Source organism: Ascaphus truei, chromosome 15 (assembly GCF_040206685.1).
Source record: "Ascaphus truei isolate aAscTru1 chromosome 15, aAscTru1.hap1, whole genome shotgun sequence".
NCBI lineage: Eukaryota > Metazoa > Chordata > Amphibia > Anura > Ascaphidae > Ascaphus > Ascaphus truei.
Genome location: NC_134497.1, coordinates 40,152,404 through 40,175,191, shown reverse-complemented (window position 1 = coordinate 40,175,191; position 22,788 = coordinate 40,152,404). Strand labels below are relative to the sequence as shown.

The 22,788-nt window shown below is 45.6% G+C and overlaps 2 long non-coding RNA genes across 5 annotated transcripts; one reads left to right on the top strand and one right to left on the bottom strand.

Moving 5' to 3' along the window:
- Positions 1-4,704: 4,704 nt before the first annotated feature.
- On the bottom strand, positions 4,705-14,818 carry LOC142466847 (uncharacterized). Of its 4 annotated transcripts, none has more exons than XR_012788246.1 (2): positions 14,268-14,818; positions 4,705-6,202 (listed from the first exon to the last, which is right to left on the bottom strand). It is a non-coding gene; the product is annotated as an uncharacterized LOC142466847 (long non-coding RNA). The 4 variants fall into 4 exon arrangements; XR_012788247.1 differs by having other exon boundaries at positions 14,702-14,777; XR_012788249.1 differs by lacking the exon at positions 14,268-14,818 and adding an exon at positions 13,945-14,261.
- Positions 14,443-21,580, top strand: LOC142466848 (uncharacterized). Its single transcript, XR_012788250.1, has 3 exons — positions 14,443-16,697; positions 20,417-21,066; positions 21,391-21,580. It is a non-coding gene; the product is annotated as an uncharacterized LOC142466848 (long non-coding RNA).
- The last annotated feature ends 1,208 nt before the right edge of the window (positions 21,581-22,788 follow it).

The following is a 22,788-nucleotide window of genomic DNA, read 5'->3' as shown; positions in this document are numbered from 1 at the left end:
TGCCAAATAACTATTATCCACATAGGGATAATACATTATTTGGCCATTATTAAACACATTAACAAGCATAATAAAATAAAGAAAATTCTACTAACCTCATCAAGAAGAAGGCCCTGTCGCCAGCATCATCCTTGTGGTCCATTGCCAAAATAATACATAGCCAATACATTGCAATGACATTCACATATAAATGAACCCCTTCCTCACCTTATTGAATACTAACCGCAAAAGGTAATGAAGGGGTTAAGCCATCCTGGCCACATACCCACCCTTCACACATTCCTTTGTACAGGGGCTTCATCATGAAAAAATACAATAAAAATAAAAGAAACAAAATATATATATACTGTACATATATTTATATATATATATATATATATATATATATAATCAAAGGCTCCTTACCAGGCAGACCAGAGAATCCAGGGAATCCAAAGCAGGCACAGCAAGGAAGAGACAGCACACTTGTTAGCAAAAAGAATTGTATTAGTGAAGCAGGCACAAAACACCAACGTTTCGGTCCTAAAAACAGGACCTTTATCTAGCACTCCCTTGATAAAGGTCCTGTTTTTAGGACCGAAACGTTGGTGTTTTGTGCCTGCTTCACTAATACAATTCTTTTTGCTAACAAGTGTGCTGTCTCTTCCTTGCTGTGCCTGCTTTGGATTCCCTGGATTCTCTGGTCTGCCTGGTAAGGAGCCTTTGATTATATTCATTCATATGGGACTAAGCACCTGTCTTCATCTGTATTTGTGTGCCATCTGCTCTGTTACATATATATATATATATATATATACAGTATATATATATATATATATCAAAACAAAAATATTAAGGAGCGCCTACTATTACAACCTGCCTAACTGTGAGTAAGTCAGCTACTGTGTTGAAACAACCTATGGGGTGGCCAGAGGGGGTAGTAAATATAAAATAGATCCTATGTTGCTAAGATGACACATATATTGTATAAATGACTTTAATAAAAACTACTAAAAAAAATGGAAAAAATATTTAAATATAAAAAATTCATAAAAAATATTTTGATAATACCAAAACCTTAAAAAACATAGAGTCCAGTTCCAATAAAGTGCATCCAGGTAACGGCAGCCCGTTTGAAAGGGATCACAACTCCCTTGTAGATACCTACAGTATGAAAGAAAAAGAGAAAAAAACAGGCGCACACCTAGTGCATTAAAGTAAAACAAACAGTTTATGGAACATTAAAAAACAGACAAATGCCCACTCACAAGTCAAACGGTAAAATAAAGCAGTTATGAGATTGGCTCTCATATGCCAGTAGTAGCGTCCGGATCAGCAATGGAGTCCTGTCCTACACACGCGTGGTGCAGTCTCCTTCACCGGAAGTGACGTCCTCCCGGTCGTGTGCCCCGCAAAAGGAAATCCCTCCGGGAACCACAGCCTTTGCCTGCTTACTTCTGGCTGCTGCACTACCAGGAATAGTAGAGATATGTCCGCTCTTCTTGTCTGGCTCGCCACTCTCAAACTGCAATCGTAGTAGTCCGTGATACACTGTATTCAGTGGGAAAGTGCCTCCTCCGTCTTAGCCACGCCCTACGCGTTTCGTCATCAAAGATGACTTCATCAGGGGATATCCATTGGTTGTGACCCCACAGTACTTATAGCAAGGTCAATTTGCATACACAATTAGGATAACAATTAAATCGTTAATTACATAATTTGAACCACTCCATAGATCTAATATTACCTTATTGCATTAATTATTATGGAATGATTATGAAGACACCACTACTTTATATATATATATATATATATATATATATATATATATATATATATATATATATATATACACATGATGAACCAATATACAAAGAAATGTCTCCGGGTTAACAAAAACATGATCCAATTAAAAATACCACTTATCCATAACATCCTCAATGAAATACAATGCTATTTCCTAAACAAATCAAATGTAATCATTCAATCTAAAACCTCAAATGCCACTTAAAACATTGCATTTACTTTGTATACATGCTGCATAAAATGTAGGCTACATGTACATGCTGCAAATCAATGTTAACAATACAATATTCCAACTAAAATGGCATTATATCAAAAGAAGTATACAATGTAATCCAATAAAGTCACCATCAATCAATTAGCATACATTAATTACATCCAAAACAATTAAAATAGCATCCATACCAATTACACAATTAACTATAGCAAACGTTAAAGAGAACAAGTTACCATCATACAAAATAGGACACCAACAATTACAATATACAAAAGCAAGCCTCACCATGACCTAAAGTACAGCAAAGAAACACAAAAATTACATCTATCTAAAAATAAAATACATTGAACACACATCTATGCATAGCCAAAATCATTTACAATAGTGCAAAGCAAGCTTTTAAAACACTTTCATTTCTTACCCTTACAGCGAGTTTAACACGCCAAAAACATGGCTAGTTCCAAAACTGCCTAATGCTTTTTTTCGCTGCTTACTGCATGAGGCCCCTTGTCGTTGTCCCCATTCGGCTCGTTGTTTAACCCCCTCACCCCTCATTCGGCTCCTTGTCACCCTCCCATTTGGCTCCGTGTCACCCACACCCATTCGGCTCACTGTCCTGCTCCTCCCCATTCGGTTCATTGTCCCCCTCCACCCCCCCCCATTTGGCTCCTTGTCACCCCCCCCCCCCACATCCGGCTCATTGTCCCCTCCCATTCGGCTCCTTATTCCCCCTCCATTTTGCTCATTGTCCCCCCCCCATTCGTCTCCTTGTTCCCCCCCCCCCCCCCCCCATTCGGCTCCTTGTTCTCCCCCCCCCCCTCCATTCGGCTCCTTGCCATGTCACCCGATGTGGCCCCTAGATTTGTGCTGGCTGATCCGTTCTTTGACCGTACGTATAGTTTCCCCTACATAAGCCAACCCGCAAGGACACTTCAGGAGATAAACCACAAAATCCGAGTTGCATGTGGCATAATCTTTAATCCCATATTTTTTGCCGTCCGAGCGTGAGTGAATGTTGCCCCTTCTGCACATTCCCACACTGTGCACTTGAGAGACAAGGAAATGTACCTTTAATGGGCACTCCTTTAAACCGTGATCCCAAAGTTTTGGCTGAACCAAAGTCCGCCCTAACTAGAGCGTTCCTTAGCGTGGGAGCCTTCCTATAAGCCATGAGAGAAGGGCCTGTAAACGCTTGACCCAACAGTGGATCCGAGCTGATCAAATGCCAATGTTTCCTCAGGATCCTGGGACTCGCTGTGATAAAAGTTCTCACGAACAGAATTCTCCTGGTCTCAGTCTTGGTTTTTGTAGGTAGCAATAAAGTCTCTCTGTCAAGATTCTCAACTCTCTCTATCTCTCCATTAAGTTCTCCTTCTGGATATCCACATGCATTAAACTTCTCAGTCATAAAGGTCAACTTTTCCGTAAGCCTATCGGGTTCACGGACTATTCTTTTCACCCTATAGAATTGACTTCTAGGGAGTGAACGAATGGTACTAGGGGGATGAAAGCTGCTATAGTGCAAAAGTGTGTACCGGTCTGTGCTCTTAATAAATAAGTCAGTCTGTAACTGTCCCTCCAGTTTATACACTTTAGTATCCAGGAAACAAACTTCCTGCGCATCCTGGTGCAACGTAAATGTACCTATACACGTGTGTGTGTATACACATATCTGTTATAATTATAACACATAGGGAGGGGAGTGGAACAGCCAATGTTCCCTAACCACCGGTCATTTCCCTATCTGCTTCTGCTCTGTCTAAATATATCGTACCTTTCATTTTCCTGCCAAAACTCCCTAGCCACGCCCTCCCTCCAGTGTCCAGTCACAGCACTCTGCCCATCTGCCCAGCACTTGGTCCTCAGCCAATCACCTGACACCTGTCCCAACATCTGCCTGGTAACACAAAGCTCACTTTTCCGCCAAAACAGAACAAGCCCAAATTAAAACCCAGAGGTGATCGAGGGGCTTCTACAGTCCCGTGTTCCCCTCCAGCCTCTGCCCCCCCCCCCACCCCCACAGTCCCGTGCCCACCTCTGCTAAATGCTTTTCATTCTGAGTTAGAGTTACCAATACAAAATAAAGTTGGGTGTGTCTCCTGGACACCTCCCTCAGCCTGGCAATGTGCTTGTGGGGAGGTAACGCCAGCGTATGTGTAACAGGAATCTCTGCCATAGAGGTGTGCAAGTGAAACCATCAGTGGGAAAGGTCCCTGTGTGAGGTGGGACTATTTGTTACATCATTACTGCCATATGTCATTAATAAAGGGGCACTTAACCCCCTCAGGTGCATTTTCATGTCTACGTGTAACCTGTGAAATAGATTGTCAGCCCTTACACTGCTCTCTAGATATTAAAAGGAACATGACACACAGTATGTAAAGGCGGCTGCATTAATGTCCCTCACTGGGGACGTTAGTCTGTGTCCCTGTGCTCCACCTCAATAGTCACAGGACATTCTAGGACATTAGGTCACAGCCGTTTCGCTGCTACTCACCCCACCCCTGGCTAGTTATATCCTAAGATCCCTCTTACCCTAAAACCCCCAACACCAAGCCCTTACCCTAAACCCCCTTCCCAAAACAGTAATAAAACTTACATTAGAAACGGCTGGTGGCGGAGGGTCTGTCTGCAACCTAATGCCGGCGACCAATTGGTCGCGGCAAAACTATTCAGATTCACAGCTAAATGAGACAGCTTTAGCATAATGGGAAACGCACATTTTATTAGAACCAACAGCATTAAAACATAAAACATTAAGAACATTTTTCTTTAAATAAAACTACAATATAGGAATACCCTGCATTAACGTACGCAATGGGACCGGAGCATGTATGTAAGGCGAAAATGTACTTAAAGTAAAGCACTCCCTTTTACCCACTTATTGATGCATGTACTGTACTGCAAACATCATATACGTGCATAACTGATGTAAATAACACATGTGTAACAGGCTCTACAGTCTCCCCGCTTGCGCACAGCTTCGGTACAGGTAGGGAGCCGGTATTGCTGTTCAGGACGTGCTGACTGGCGCATGCGTGAGATGCCGTTTGACTATTGGGCGATATGTACTTACTCGCGATTGCACTTAAAGTGAGTGTCCTTAAAGCGGGGTATGCCTGTAAGAATGATACAAATAACCAACATTTCAAATATATAAATAACATAACATTTTACCCCTTTAAAATGCTCGTTTTATGCACCATAAACTAAAATCACTTTTCATTGTGATTCAGCGTAACACAGATACACGTGTGCACTTATATGTGAGCGTCTTAGTCGCTGGTAATCCCTAATCATGCCTGGCTTTAGAGATAGGTCTTTCCCCTATGTGTCTCCTCAGGCTGGATAAATCATTATATCCCTTCCCACATTCATGGGGTCTCTATCCTGTGTGTGATCTATTGTGTTTGTTCAGGCTGGATAAGTCACTAAATCTCTTCCCACATTCCACACAAACATGCAGTCTCTCCCCTGTGTGTGTCCTAATGTGTCTGTTCAGGTGGGTTAACAAACTAAATCACTTCCCACATTCCCCACAAACATGCGGTCTCTCCCCTGTGTGTTTCCTCTTGTGTACGTTCAGGCTGGATGACACACTAAATCCCTTCCCACATTCCCCACATACATGAGGTGTCTCCCCAGTGTGTGTTCTCTTGTGTGTGTTCAGGTGGGATAACCGACTAAATCCCTTCCCACATTCCCCACATACATGCGGTCTCTCCCCTGTATGTGTCCTAAAGTGTGTGTTCAGGTGGGATAACACACTAAATTCCTTCCCACATTCCCCACATACATGAGGTTTCTCCCCTGTGTGTGTCCTCTAATGTACCTTCAGGTTGGCAAACCGACTAAACCCCTTCCCACATTCTCAACATACATGCGGTCTCTCCCCTGTGTGTGTCCTCTTCTGTAGATTCTTCTGTAGACTCTTCCCACTTTCTCCAAGATCTTTTCCTTTGGCTGCTGGTAATATATATTTTTTGGGATGAGAAGCAGTTACATTGTTTATTAATTGCCTTGACGGGTTGAAAGATGCATTTTCTGTCATATTTATTGGAATGTTGCAAGATTGTTCTGTCCTCATCTTTTCCATATTCTCATTTGGGTATTTGAACTTCAGATGTTTGAGGAGGTAATCCTGACTGCTAAAAGCAACCTTGCAGTGTTGGCATGGGTGGATTATTGGTGCTTGTCTTTGTACTAGACGAGACAAAAAAGTCACTGTTACACAAACTGTCTTACAAAAGGTCATGCAGGAGAGGTAAGTTGGCATATCACAAAAAGTTCAGGATGAAAGTAAACTGTAGCTGTACATTGTAAAAATGAAGGGTTTAGCACATGTGCAGCATTAGGGCCGGAGAGCAGATGTAGTGGATCATACATTCAAAGTAGATCATAATATTTAACGATTTAAAAGGAAATCTCACTAGCTGCAAAACTCCAATTAAAGTGGCTGAAATCTTTTCAAATCCTTTGATAGATAGTAAGTCGATAGTAGTATGAGGGGGACATACCGTTACCAGGAATTAAAGTGCTTTTAATATAATACATGTTTTATGTTCCCTGTACAACTAGCCTCACACTGATGAGACTCAAAAGGTCGAAACAGCTGTCTGTGACTGGTTTTACTGGCTTTGCATCTAATCCTATGCTATGCTTAAAAGCTGGGTGAACAGCAGAGCATTAGCTTTTAAGGAAAGTATGTTTGTTAGGTAGCACTCCACAAATAACTAAATGTATAAATATAAATTGGTGCACAGAGGCAGGGGGGACCTCTGAGCCCCCCCGAATGAATCAGATATATATACAAAGGGGCCCCAGCACACAAATAGATACAATAGACAATTGTCAATTTGAATACGTCAATAAAAGTATATTTGGCAACATTTGTAGCAGCTGTACAATATACCCAAATGCAGGGTCTGTAGATCGTATCTGTCGAAAACAACAACTACAATAATGTGGAGGGAAGGGAGTGGTTGGAGTGAAAAAAAGGGGGATGGAGGATAACAACAATGTGACAACAAAAGGGGGGAAAACAAACAAGCTCCTAAACTCCTCCTGCATGGAAGGAATAATCGGAACAAGTCTGAAGTAAAATGCCTAAATACAAAATAAAATAAAAGCACACTTAATTTAAAAGGGAGAACATATGCTAGAATGGAGATAACCATAGTGGAACGCACAAATCAAGCAAGTAAAGCATTGAAAGATCTGCATCCTTAGACCCTGGCAGCACCAGCCCCTACCATTATCCCTGCATAAAAACCCTAAACACAGGAATCGCTAGCCTAAGTATTGATAAGGTATTACTGTCTCACACACATTACAAAAAGGAAAACATAATCTCCCCTTGAATAATTGTAAACTGCTTTCAGAGGAGACATAAGATAAATGCAAAGATACTAGCACTGCCCAAGGTCCAAGAAGGCAGGCCAGTGCAAATAAAGGACATGCTAATACATAATACGCCCATCTTATACTATATAATTGAAAGCACTGTATGCCTGCCTGCCTGCCTGGATGTCCGGTGTCCCTAAATCTCATTGGTCCCTTGGGCCGCTCCCGCACACCTCTCATTGGCCTGAGGCGGAGTGATGGCCCAAAGGACACACAGTGTCACACACACACCTCACTCCCCCCCCCAAGCTCATCCCCTCCCCCAAGCTCACCCCCCCCCCAAGCTCACACCCCGGTGCCGCGCGTGACAGGCCGCGGGACAGGAGAAGGGAGGGGGGATGCCCCTCCGGTCCTGGCTTCCCCCTGTCACCGCGTGACAGGCCGCGGGATAGGAGATGGGAGGGGGGATGCCCCACCGGTCCCGGCTTCCCCCTGTCACCGCGTGACAGGCCGCGGGACAGGAGATGGGAGGCGGGATGCCCCACCGGTCCCGGCTTCCCCCTGTCACCGCGGGACAGGAGATGGGTTGGGGGATGCCCCTCCGGTCCCGGCTTCCCCCTGTCACCGCGTGACAGGCTGCGGGACAGGAGATGGGTTGGGGGATGCCCCACCGTTGTCCCCGCTGCCTGCGCAGGAGGAGGGGGGGGAGCGGGTGTTGGTGCTGGTGTGTGTAATTGTGTGACACTGTGTGTGAGTGTCTGTGAGTGTGTATAAGTCTGTGTAAGTGTCTGTGACTGTGTGAAACTGTTTGAAACATTAACACTTTACAATACAACATTTACACATACTGTACTTATTCACGGTTCACATCCCGGGCAACGCCGGGTCTCTCAGCTAGTAATATATATTTTCTTTAACTGTGCATGCAATGTCTTGTATATAATGTATACCCTGTTCATTTATGTAACTGTATTTGTAACCATGTATTATTTGTCTTAACTATGTGCCCAGGACATACTTGAAAACGAGAGGTAACTCTCAATGTATTACTGTACTTCCTGGTAAAATATTTTTTTAAATAAATACATTTTATAAATAAATAAATAATAGGAAAACCCATCAAGGTATAGAGAACACTTGAAAAGTGTATTAAACAAAAAGAGGAAAAGAAAAGCGGCATCTCGCTCAATAGGCAAACGGCAGCTCACGCATGCGCCTGTCAGCACGTCCTGAACAGCAATACCGGCTCCCTACCTGTACCGAAGCTGTGCGCAAGCGGGGAGACTATAGAAGATAAACTAGAAAAAGATATACCCTATAACTCTGCGCAAAAAAAAAAATATATAAAGTGTAAATACAATATGTGAATAATAAGCTTATTGCTAAGTGAAAGCTGCCACGGGGTCTCTGCCAAACAAATTCCTCACAAACTCATTACAAACAATTATACAAAAAATGCAATGACCTGGCGCTTCAGGCTACAACAATACCCCAATCCAATGATTAGTCCATATAGATATGGAAAGTTCTTTTCAATATTCCAGCTGATGGAGCGATGGTGATCCAATTGCTGGCTGCTGGTTCCGAACTCCTCCTAGTATGTAATGGACAAAAAGGAAAAAACCATTGCGCAGCCACTAGAATCCATGAATAACTCCACAACAGATTAAAGTAATGAACTTACAGACTTGCTGTGTTGTTGTTCCTTTGAGACAATCTGTGCTTTTAACCTCTTCTCTTCCAGATATCACGAATCCCACGTGTTGTATGTCTATCCTCCAGGTTTTCTGTCTGTTCACAGCATTACCACTTGGTCATAGTTCCCATGTGTTCCCAGAAAGGAAATAACATGAAAGATGATGGTGCAAATTGATAAAAATTTATTACAATAAAAATAAAAAACAGCCAAGGGCTTACTCACATAAACCAGGCTGTATAAAAACAGCTGACAACGTGCCGTCCGCAGCTTGATACAATCAGGTAGGCAGGCTTCTGGGAGGATGGCGCTATTGTTGTTTGCAAATCCTGAAGTGGCGTCTAACTCTCAGTAGTTACTCTGCGAGATTCGCCCCCTCTATTTGCTATAGCTTCCTCTATCTCAGCTTGAGGTGGCCAGCACTGCAGAATGTGCTCTGCTCACCTCTCTGGGTAACTGCCGTCAGCCCGCGCTAAGCCTCGTGATGTCACACTCTGGCGTCTCTCCTGATCTCTATGCTCCTGCTTCTGAAGACCGTGTCAGTTCTAGCTCCTCCCTCTCCATACGCGTTTCGTGACGCTGATCAAGTGACCACATTGCGTCACGAAACGCGTATGGAGAGGGAGGAGCTAGAACTGACACGGTCTTCAGAAGCAGGAGCATAGAGATCAGGAGAGACGCCAGAGTGTGACATCACGAGGCTTAGCGCGGGCTGACGGCAGTTACCCAGAGAGGTGAGCAGAGCACATTCTGCAGTGCTGGCCACCTCAAGCTGAGATAGAGGAAGCTATAGCAAATAGAGGGGGCGAATCTCGCAGAGTAACTACTGAGAGTTAGACGCCACTTCAGGGTTTGCAAACAACAATAGCGCCATCCTCCCAGAAGCCTGCCTACCTGATTGTATCAAGCTGCGGATGGCACGTTGTCAGCTGTTTTTATACAGCCTGGTTTATGTGAGTAAGCCCTTGGCTGTTTTTTATTTTTATTGTAATAAATTTTTATCAATCTGCACCATCATCTTTCATGTTATTTCCTTTCTGGGAACACATGGGAACTATGACCAAGTGGTAATGCTGTGAACAGACAGAAAACCTGGAGGATAGACATACAACACGTGGGATTCGTGATATCTGGAAGAGAAGAGGTTAAAAGCACAGATTGTCTCAAAGGAACAACAACACAGCAAGTCTGTAAGTTCATTACTTTAATCTGTTGTGGAGTTATTCATGGATTCTAGTGGCTGCGCAATGGTCTTTTCCTTTTTGTCCATTACATACTAGGAGGAGTTCGGAACCAGCAGCCAGCAATTGGATCACCATCGCTCCATCAGCTGGAATATTGAAAAGAACTTTCCATATCTATATGGACTAATCATTGGACTGGGGTATTGTTGTAGCCTGAAGCGTGGGGAGACTATAGAGCCTGTTACAAATGCGTTATTTACATCAGTTATGCACGTATATGACGATTGCAGTACAGTACATGCATCGATAAGTGGGAAAAAGGTAGTGTTTCACTTTTAAGTACATTTTCGCTTTACATACATGCTCCAGTCCCATTGCGTACGTTAATGTGGGGTATGCCTGTACATGCATACGGTGCCTAAAAGAAATGAGTCACTGGACTGTCACAGGAGCATAGCATACCCCATGTACTCATTCATACGAAAGGCTGCGTCCATAGAGGTGTGAGCAGTGCAGAGCCGTGCTGACGCTGAGGCTCGTCTGTTGAAGCCTGTGCGTGAAGCCTGTGCGATTTCATGCACATGCAGGCGAGGCAGCGTGCGCGATAGGGAGAGGGGGGGGAGGCGGGGCAGTGACGTCACTGAGCCAATAGCCCGCGATGCACCGACGTCAACGTGACGTTGACGCTACTTCGCGCTGATTGGATGTTTTCAGCCGACAGCGCGTTGAAAAACAGCTTCGCCTGTCGGCTGAAAAATCCAACTCGTCAGCACGCCTGCGGACGCTCGGGTGAGCCCCCTCTCAAGGCATCCTCATTGAGGATGCAGGGGCTCAGCGTTGGTGGGGGGCTGTGTACCCCGTAATGTTGCTGTTTTTTTGTAGTTTCCATTAAATTCATTTTTAATGGGCACACGCTCCCTTGGATATCCTTCATTATTTGTTTCCCGAGTTACTGGTGCCTGCTTTTTCCTACTGTTTCTCTCATCAGCACCCCAGAAAAAACGGCAGCACACCCCCTGCTGTGGATGAAGACTTGACAGTCTTACGGACATCTACAACTCAAAGTGAGTCATTCAAATCACCTGCTTATTCTCCATTCCGATAATATATGTTGGGTCACTTTATTGTGAGGTCTCTTACTACATTGCTCGTGGGGACCCTAATCCACTAGTCGGATTATAATGGAGTAGTGATTGTTCTACATATTATGGGTTAATATCCCTTACTCATTCATCAGGGGGTTCGTACTGCAGGACTCTTCAATCAAATATTTGAACTTTATTGTGGTTTCTTTCAAGTACCATATTGAGGCTTTTTATCTGAGCACCACACATTTGCTTTTCTTTTCAGACATTCTATAATGGTGCCGCGCTCGCGCTCGCGCACGGCAGGGGGCTTAGAGCGGACCAACGAGGGAGAACATGAAGAAATGAATGATTTTGCGCTGCTACCGGCGCTGTAATGTATGTATGTGTGTGTGTGTGTGTATGTATGTTTGTGCGTATGTGTATGTGTCCAAGTTAAATAAATAAAAAATATTTTGATTACTTTTTTTTATTCAAAAAATATTATTTCATACATAATTCACACACACACACACACACACACACGCACGAGTGCAAACAGTATAGAACGGTCCTAAGGCTGGTTCTATAGTGGCGCGCGCATGGCAGCCCTTCTATACAAGAGCCACGCGCATGGCAGGGAGCGGGGAGCCGACAGACAGCGGCGAAGACGGTGGGAGGATTGATTTCGCACCGCTACCGGCGCTCAAATGTATGTATGTGTGTGTATGTCAGTGAGTGTGCAATAAAACATTTTTTATTTATTCAACTTTTTTTGTTTAAAAAAAAAATCTTATTTACACCATTATTTCATTCACACGCACACGCTCCTGGCTGTATACAAACAAAAAGCATGCGGCACGAGCACGCGCGTTCGCACACGCCCGCAACCAGTATAGAAGGGCCCTAAGGGCTGTTATATACAGCATGCGGCCGTGCGTTCCTATGCGAACGCACGTGCAGCATGCTTTCTGTGTATATAGAGCCGGGAGCTGCAGGTAAGTGTATATGCGTGTATATACAGGCATACCCCAGTTTAAGGACACTCACGAGTAAGTACATATCGCCCAATAGGCAAACGGCAGCTCACGCATGCGCCTGTCAGCACGTCCTGAACAGCAATACCAGCTCCCTACCGGTACTGAAGCTGTGCGCAAGCAGGGAGACTATAGAGCCTGTTACAAATGTGTTATTTACATCAGTTATGCACGATTGCAGTACAGTACATGCATCGATAAGTGGGAAAAAGTGGGAAAAAGGTAGTGCTTCACTTTTAAGTACATTTTCGCTTTACATACATGCTCCGGTCCCATTGCGTACGTTAATGCGGGGTATGCCTGTATGTTGTGTAAGTGTAAGTAAGATTTTTTCAATTAAAAAAAAGTTTAATAAATTTTTTTTGTGTACACTCACAAAAGATGAATTTCTTTATCTTCGCCGCTGTCTGTCGGCTCCCCTCTCCCTGCCGTGCGCAGCCCTCGTAAAGAAAGGCTTATGTCACCAACTAACAATCCGCGCGCGCACGCCGTAGCACGCACCCGGCACTATAGAACATGCCCAAGGCACGTTCTATAGTGCCGGGCGCGTGCGGATTTTCAGTTGGCAGCGGGCAGCGCACGGCAGGGAGAGGGGAGCCGACAGACAGCAGCAAAGATGAAGAAATTCAACTTTTCGCGCCGCTGCCTGCGCTCAAATGTATGTATATGTGTGTCTGTGCGTAAATAATTGCAGAAGTAAAAAAAAATATTTATTCGTTTTTTTTTTTTTTTAATCTTATCTAGGATACTTTCACTCACACAACCCATGCACACACACATACATATACTCACACATACACACACACACTCACACACACATATACATTACCTGCAGCTCCCGGCACTATATGCAGGAAAAGCATGCGGCACGTGCACGCACGTTCGCATAGGAACTCGCGGCCGCACGCTGCATAGAAGAGCCCTAAGGCCTCGTTCAGGGTGCCAGAGGCAGGAGTTGGAGGGCGGGCGGCAGTCTACTGGGCGATGTGTGTTCATCCTCCTCAGCAGACTTGTTGAGGAGGCGAGGGGAGGAGGAGGCGGCGAGGGGAGGAGGAGGCGGCGAGGGGAGGAGGAGGCGGCGAGGGGAGAAGGAGGCGGCGAGGGGAGGAGGAGGAGGCGGCGAGGAGGAGGCGGCGGCGAGGGGAGGAGGAGGCGGCGGCGAGGGGAGGAGGAGGCGGCGGCGAGGGGAGGAGGAGGCGGCGGCGAGGGGAGGAGGAGGCGGCGGCGAGGGGAGGAGGCGGCGAGGGGAGGAGGCGGCGAGGGGAGGAGGCGGCGAGGGGAGGAGGAGGCGGGGCTACAGACGTGAGGTTAGGGATCCAAGTTGCAGTCTTGAAATCATTCTCAAGAATGATTTCATTGGCTGCCGAGGTCCCAGTGACGCTGCTACAGCTTCAAAAAACGAATTGGTTTGTTTATTTAAACTGTAGCCAGCGTCAACTCCGTACTTCGGAGACAGGCCAGCTGTATTCAATTTGAATACATTGTGTCCCACGGCAGCACGCCATCCCTCCGAAGCCTGCACCCTGAACGAGGCCAAAGAGTACTTTAATATATCAATTGTTAAGTTTCAACATATACCTATATATAACTATTAATCTCAAACATATCTAAATCCATGCACCTGCTTAATTCAGTCCTACGATGCCCGTGACACAGCCCCCCGCTCCCTGCTCGCCCTCTCTGGTCCCCGCTCGCCCTGTGTCGGATCACATTCCGTCTGCTGGGGATGATCACACATCGCCCAGCAGACGGAGGCGCGCGCGCGCAGCCACGGAAGCCCCGTGAGTGCTCGAGCCCATAGAATAGCTGGCTAACCACAGCAATCGCGCCCACTATATTACGACGGGCCTGAGACACTCGCCCTGGTCGAGAAGGGGGGTGGTGTGCGCGTGTGTCTCTTGCCTGTCTGGGGCGAGACTGCTTTTTATGTGTGTTTTCTCTCACCTCTTCTCTCTGCTGCAGTCGGAGCTCAGGTTCACTTTCCCAGAAGTGGAGACACTGACTACATCCAGGTCACAGCTCTGTGTCCTACTGCGCATGCTCACACTAAGGGGATCATGGGAGTTGTAGTTTTTATACTTGGAAACGGATCACGTGTCACATACTGTGCAGATTACAAGAAGACAGTAACATTTCCCAGGCACTGTGCTAGGGGATGATCACACATCGCCCAGCTGAGCAGACGGAGGCGCGCGCACGCAGCCACGGAAGCCCCATATGTGCCAGCGCCCATAGAATAGCTGGCTAACCACAGCAATCGCGCCCACTATATTACGACGGGCCTGAGACACTCGCCCTGGTCGAGAAGGGGGGTGGCGTGCGCGTGTGTCTCTTGCCTGCTTGGGGTGAGGCTGCTTTTTATGTGTGTTTTCTCTCACCTCTTCTCTCTGCTGCAGTTGGAGCTCAGGTTCACTTTCCCAGAAGTGGAGACACTGACTACATCCAGGTCACAGCTCTGTGTCCTACTGCGCATGCTCACACTACGGGGATCATGGGAGTTGTAGTTTTTAGACTTCAAAACGGATCAAGTGTCACTTGCGATGTAGATTAGAAAGAAGACAGTAACATTTCCCAGGCACTGTGCTAGGGGAAGATAGTTTCTGCTGCATGTAGCTATGTATACCCCTCTTGGTCCTTAATATATCTCAGTAAAGCTGCTTCAGTTCATCACAAAGTAACTCCTCTTAAGGTTTAAGGACAGAGGTTACTCATCTGTAGACTTGATGAAGTCTTGGGAAGAAGTAAATAACCTTACCAGGGAACAATTACTACATAAACAAAGAAATACACCTCTCAATAAGGAAAGAAGGGGTAACAACCAACCCCTGTTTATTACACAATACAATACTCAAATAAGTCAGATAAAACATATAATTAAAAAACACTGGGATATACTCTCAGGAGATCCCCTTTTGAAACGTGTGTTTGTGGAGGGTCCACAGTTTGTATTTAAAAGGGCCAAAACTATCGCTAACTCAGTTTCCCCTAGTCTTTTCTCAAGCAAATCTAAAGTTTCCAAACAATTACCTAAGGGAAGCTTAAAATGTCTGAAATGTATATCATGTAAACATATGCTCTCTGACTCATCATTCAGGTCATTTGTCACTGGTCGTGAATTCCCAGTTGCGTCCTTCATCAATTGCAATACCACATTCGTAGTTTATATTTTAAACTGCGGATGTGGAAAGCAATATGTGGGCCGTACCACACGGGCCCTGAAGGTACGCATCAGGGAACATATGGGACTCATTAAAAAAGGAGAGCTCAGTCACCCAGTGTCATTACATTTTACTAACTGTGTAAAGGGTAGCATTGATGCCCTCACCTACATGGGGATAGAGCATGTACTTATGCAAGTCAGAGGCGGCAACAGGGCAGCACTTCTAGATAAGCGAGAGCTTTATTGGATATTTACATTGAACACTAGAATTCCCTGTGGCCTGAACTCTGACTGGGACCTGACACCTTTTTTGCATTAACCCTTTCTTTGCATTAATCTTTTTTGCATTAACCTTCCTTGCAGTAACCTTTTGTGCATTAACCGTCCTTACATTAACCTTTTTTGCATTAATCTTTTTTATATTGATATATTGTGTGATATGTTGTGTCTATAGGTAATTATGGCCAACTTATGTATGAATTTTTTCAAGCTCTAAAAAATCAGATCCCCCAATCTATTTGTTCTCACTTGTACCCAATGATGTTACTATTGATCTGTTGCAAAGATTTTCATATTTTCATATTTTTTAATCCCTGTATCTATTTTACAGGTATTCACCCTATTTTATGGTCTATTATGAACTAACTTACCATCATGGTTAAAGTCATTTCCTTATGTAGAAGTGTAGTTATTATTAGATATTACACTCTTGATTTAAAACCTTATGATATAATTCTAATATTGACCACATTAATAAAGTCGCTTCCGAATATAGCACATTATACTTTTTCACTAGTCAAACGGATTAAAATTATATATGTGTTGTAATCTGATCTGACCTATGATCTTGAATATATGCATATATTTGCTAAGTGATCTAATGATTTATCCGTTTGTGTGGGCAAGTCTTCCTTGGCTGTTTTCATCAGAAATGTGTATCTTAGATTTTGCCATTTCCTTTTATCTTGACTTTGTTTGTGTCTATTTTCAGTGCCTTTGACTAACTAGAAGACATGCCTAGTACTTTCGCCGATATTTTTAACATTAAGAATGTCTATTTAACATTTGTTAATAAAGTTGTCAAGTTTTGTATGTTTTTTTTGTACTCCCCCTGTCGCGCACTGACGTCATCACGCCGACGTTGTTCCAGAGAGTTTCAGGAAGTGATTGGCAATGGAGTTTGGCGCGCTTCTGGGGACTACAAAAACGGCAAGGTGAGTACTCTTAGTCACCTTGAAAAAGAGCTTGCGCTCGAAACACGTTGGTGGGGGGCTCTGTACCCCATAATGCTGTTATATTTTTTCTTGTAGAATCCATTAAACAACCTTTTTATGGGAACTAGCTCTCATTTGATTTCCTTATTCTCGTGTTGAACCTGTGCTGCTGGTGCCTGCTTTTTTCTATCTGCACAACATTATGAATACCTGGTCATGCCTTTCGGCCTGTGTAATGCCCCGGCGGTCTTCCAGGAGTTTGTCAACAAGATCTTCCGTGATCTCCTCGACAGCTTCGTCATCGTATACCTTGATGATATCCTTATTTTTTCCAAATCCCTCTCTGACCACATTCAGCACACCAAATTAGTCCTGTCCCGCCTTCGGGAGAACAATCTCTACGCTAAGCTAGAGAAATGTTCTTTTCATCTTTCTTCCATTCCCTTTCTTGGATATATCATTTCTAGCACTGGCTTCTCTATGGACCCAGTCAAACGCAAGGCTGTGTTAGAATGGCCACAACCCACCTCCCTGAAAGCCATACAGTGATTCTTGGGATTTGCGAATTACTATCGTAAATTCATCAAGAATTTTTCTTCTACCATGGCCCCCATTACTGCCCTTACCAAAAAGGGAGCTAACACAGCAGTTTGTTCTCCTGCAGCTCTCCAAGCCTTCGACTCTCTCAAAAAATCTTTCGCTTCTGCTCCTATTTTGCGTCATCCTGACCCCGGGCTTCCCTTTACCTTAGAGGTAGACACATCCGACGTCGGTGCTGGCGCCATTCTCTCTCAGAGACAGTCCCCACAGGCCAAACTTCAACCCTGTGTGTGCTTTTAAAAAAAAAATTCTTCAGCAGAACGGAACTATGACGTCGGAAACAGAGAGCTCCTGGCCATTAAACTCGCCCTTCAGGTCCAAAAATTTTGGCTTTCTATCCAAACTTTAATCCGAGAGGTAACTAGCCTCACATTAGACCCAGATCCACTGACCTTCCTCCTGGGCAGGCCAATAGAGGAAATTGACCGCCCGGTAGGAAAATTAATCTCCTCCATCCTTACCACGGCTAGATGTGCGGTGGCATTCTCCTGGAAACAGATCTCTCCCCCCTCCATTCAGGCGGTTAAGAGAAGAATAGATGATGTAATGCTTATGGAACGTCTGACGGCGTTTCTCAAACGCAAGACTGCAAGTCATTACAAAATATGGGAACCCTGGGAGGTTCACTGACACCCAAGCGAACCCGATAGGAGGCACCATGATCACCCAGACCACAGCCTGAAGGATGTTAGGGTCAGCGGGGCGGGGAAGGCTCACCCTCTCCCCCCCCCATCTCCACATCCCCTCCCCCTCATACCCTCCCCACTTTTATACCCCCCCTTTTCTTTTTCAGACCTCTCGCTCCCCTGGTCACCCGGTGACCCAGAGGTCGCGCCACCCTTGGTGTACATCCCCCCCCCTTCCAACACGGAAAATCAGAAAACCAAAGTGTATTAGGATATTGTGACGTGATATATGCCTGTAAAATTGCCTGTTTCCTAATAAAAAAAGTTATTAAAAAAAAACAACTCGCCCTTCAGGAATGTAGACATCTTCTGGAGGGAACGGAGACCCCCATTTCGATCTTTACTGATCATAAAAACTTACTTTACATTGAGAGTGCACGTCGCCTTGGGGCACGTCAGGCTCGATGGTCTCTTTTTTTTCGAGATTTAATTATCTCATATCTTACATTCCTGGCTCAAAGAATCAAAAGGCAGACGCACTTTCACGTCAATTCCTGTTTGAGGACAATTCCGAAGTTATCTCCGAAACAATCTTACCCTCCAAATACATCATTTCAGCCAACTCTTTTGATATCCTGGATCAGGTCATGGCAGCACAATCTAACCTCCCGAGGGGCCTTAAGGTGCCGGTTGGCCGTATGTATGCAGCTCCGCGCTTCCGTAAGAAGATTCTTGAGTGGGGTCATTCTTCTAGGTCAGCCGATCATCCAGGCATTAGCAGAACTTCTGACCTCATTGGTCGTACCTTTCGGTGGCCAACCATGTTGCAGGACATTTCGGAGTATGTAAAGACCTGTCCAATCTGCGCTCAGGTTAAGACCATTCGTAAAAAGCCGTACGGCCTTCTACAACCCCTCCCCATACCAGAACGCCCATGGAGTCATCTCTCCATGGACTTTGTGGTGGAACTTCCAACCTCTAAAGGGATGAACACCATTTTGGTTGTTGTGGATCGTTTTTCCAAACAGGCCCATTTCGTCCCTCTCAAAGGCCTGCCCAATTCCGCCACCCTGGCAGACGTTTTTGTTAAGGAAATATTCCGCCTTCACAGAGTTCCTCTTTCCATCGTATCCGATCGAGGTACACAATTCGTCTCAAAATTTTGGCGGGCCTTCGCTCGCAGGATGGATATCACCCTCCACTTTTCTTCCGGGTATCATCCCCAAACTAATGGGAAAACTGAGAGAACGAACCAGACTCTGGAGCAATAACTCCGATGCTTCATCGCGGACAGCCAGGATAATTGGGTAGATTTACTTCCGTGGGCAGAGTTCTCCCATAATTCTTTAAAGAACAGCTCCACGCTGAAATCCCCTTTTTTCATTCATTATGGTTTTCACCCAGGTCAGCTGCCCATCGCCTCAGTTCCTTCCGGGGTTCCAGCGGCCGATGACTGAATCAAGGATCTTCAGGAATCCTGGAAAAAGATCCAAGAGGCTTTGAGAAAGGCAACCCACAGACAAAAGGCACAGGCAGATCTTCACCGCCGTCAGGCACCAGTCTTCAAGCCAGGGAATAAGGATAATATTCCTCCAAGAATATTACACTGAAGACTCCGAGCCACAAACTGGCCCCCAGGTACTTGGGCCCATTCTCAGCAGTGGAACATATCAATCCTGTGGCATATCATCTGGAACTTCCTCCATCCATGAGGGTACCCTCTGTGTTCCACGTGTCACTGCTGAAACCTGTGTCCCAGAGTCCGCGGTTCCATAGGACACCGATTTACCCTAAACCAGTCATAGTTCAGGTGCAGTTTGAGATTCAGTCTATTCTGGATTCCAGGAGGACGAGGGGTTCGGTGCAGTACCTGGTTCACTGGAAGGGCTTCGGCCCAGAGGAAAGATCTTGGGTACCCTACCATCAAATACATGCTCCCAGACTGCTGAGACTCTTTCACTCTAAATTTCCCCAAAAGCCATATTGGAGTCGTCCTGAGGCCGCTCCTCAAGGAGGGGGGTACTGTAAGGTCCGGGGGAACACCCCTCTCTAAGGGGGTTCCCTCCGCGACTGTACCTGCCTCCGCTCCGGTCCTGCTCCCTCACAGCCGCGGGCGGGATCTCCCTTCTGCTCCGCTTCCCGCGGTAGCTGCTGAACGCGCGCATGCGTGCGCACGGCCGAGGACCTTCACATCCTCCCTCAGGAGGAGTTCCCGCCCCCAGCTCAGGTCGCGCGCATCTCTGCCGCGCGGCACACGCGCCTGATGCGTGTGCACCGCTCACAAGCTACACATCCAGCGCAGCTGTGGCAATTTTCTCCCCACCAATCCCTATCTTCCCTGGGGACGCTCCCTCGTTACTCCCCCTCTCCCTATTGGTCCTTCCTCCTATTTATACCTTGCTCAGCCATTCATACTTTGGCTGAGCATAGCTTTTTGTGACCTGTGTTACCCACGGTCGTTCCTGCCTCAGTTATTTTCTTTGTCTTTCCTAGTGATCCCTTGTGTACCGAACCGGCTTGGCTGTGGACCCGCTCTGGACTTCGACCCGTGGCTTGTATCCTGACCTCCTGAACTCTCTGTCCCTTTACCTTGGCTTGCGGACTCCGCCCTACCTCCCGGCTCCGGACCCCAGGCTCTCGGTACAAGCTATCTTCTGGAACCTCCCTTCTTGTCTGGCGAGTATCTTACATTATCTTATACTCCCAGATGGTTCTAGACGCCTATTTTCCACTTTCCAGACGTGTCCCCGTAGCTGTGGGTGCAGTTGTTACCCATCTCACCTCAGTTTCGGGGTCCCTCCTGTTTTTCCTGTATCTATGATCATGCAGACGGCAAAAGGCGAAAGGTCGTGTTAAAACCAACTAAGAAACGTCAGTCGCTGGCAAGGCAATGCGCCAGCACCGGCTTCCAATAACGGTCCGGCCGACAGTGACAACCCTTGCTGTCTGTCCACGCCCGGATACCTGCAGCCTGAGCCGGCTTTCGCGTACAGTTTCGAGCAAGATTGCATGTACCTAAGCGATTGCCAGCCTCATCAGCTGACTACAGGTGTAGTAGTCCCGCTGTCACCTGTCAACGACGTGTATGATCAAGAATACTGGACTGGCAGTGGCTCGGCACCAGCTGATTGGGAAATTCTATGGTGAGTAATGCTGCCGTATTTTATTCTGTTTTTTTATTTTGAAAATATCAATATCAGTGCGTTTCAAAAGTCAAGCGATTCTCCTGTAAGCAATATCATTGGCTGAGCGGCTTCTACAGTAGATACTGCACAATTGGTGAAAAGCTAGGCGCATGCGCATTGGAACCTTCTTGAAACGCATATGCGTGTCATCACATCGACGGTAGGCGCATGCGCATGTGAACAGGAGACGCCCCCCGAGAAAATTATTGGTGGGGCTGACTGTGGGAACTTCTTTAGGGGACTGACTATTACTGTAAAGCTTGTACTTTTGTTTTTCCTCAGAAAATAAAACTTTGTCATCTCATTCGGAAAACGGCAAATGGAGGGATTTCGATGGATAATATCGCTTTGTGTAGCAATGCCTGCACATTGGTGAATCGGATATAAAAAACCACGTAGCGGAGTCTACAGTTTAGTGGCCGTTGTTATTGATTAGGATAGAATACCTGAAACAGTATGCTGATGTTTTCAGACCGTACTGTATACAATACTTTTTTTTATAAATACTGTATAATAAACCCGAAAAAATAAAAAGTATGCATTTATTCTACATGTATTATGTTAGTATGGTTTACAGTCAGCACAACAGCACAACAGTATGGTGTTATTAAAAAAAATGATTTATTCATAAAATTTAAAAAACGCAACATCTCCTTAAAGTGCAGAAAGTCAAAACATTTACAGTAGGATGGTGTACAGAACAGTCAGTCAGGCCTGCCCAACTCCAGTCCTCGAAAGTCGCAAACAGGCCCAGTTTTAGGGATAGCCTTGAAAACCGTGCCTGTTTGCGGCCCTCGTGGACTGGAACTGTGCAGGTCTTGTGTACAGTAAGTAAAAACATTTCTTTATTAATACAAGTTAAAACACGCAACATCTCCTTTATTAAAGTACAGAAAGTCAAAACATTTACAAAAACATTTACAAAAAATAAACAACAGTTGAACAGTCACACAAATGCGATCCCCACCAGATTGTCCTTCTAGGGCCGATGCCTTGTATGGCGCAAAATGCCATAAATGGAGTCTCGAACGCTTTTCATTAAAGTATCTGTAATTGAAAAATAGCACCGCAATTCCTCCACAATAGTCCTTCTTAAATTTTCAGGAAGCGCCCTTTTTTCGCGATTTCCTTCATAGTTCATATTGTAGGCCCATCCGCAGTACACCAAGTAGGACACGTGGTGCTTAAAAATGAACATGGCATACTTCTGGGGTAAACCAGCACTCATCACCCTATACTTCTCCCTGAGTGCCGGTTGCAGATCGCGCAGGATGATGTCGGGCACCGTATCGATGCAAGCGTATGTAGGTTGGGTTCTGGGAGCGGGTGTTCTTCTTTGAGCGGGTGAGCTTGTGGCGGCAGATGAGGGTAGATTGCCTGGGAGGAAGCTTTCCTCCTGTCTTGGTCGCTGTGTTGTCTCCTGGCGTGGTCTTGACGGGGTTGTCATGTTATCCTCCTCATCAACGGCATACATGTACACAAATTTGTCTGGTGGAGGGGGTGCGCTTGGTGTTGGAAGGCGGTCGAAGGTCCCATTCATCACATCCATGCCACCCTCCTGCTCCGGCGTCAGGGATACAGGGGCATGAACACCAAGCAAATTATGTATCCCAGCTATGTCAGTCTCTATCTTCTCCATCCGTCGATCCATCTTCTCTATCCGTTGATCCATCTTCTGCA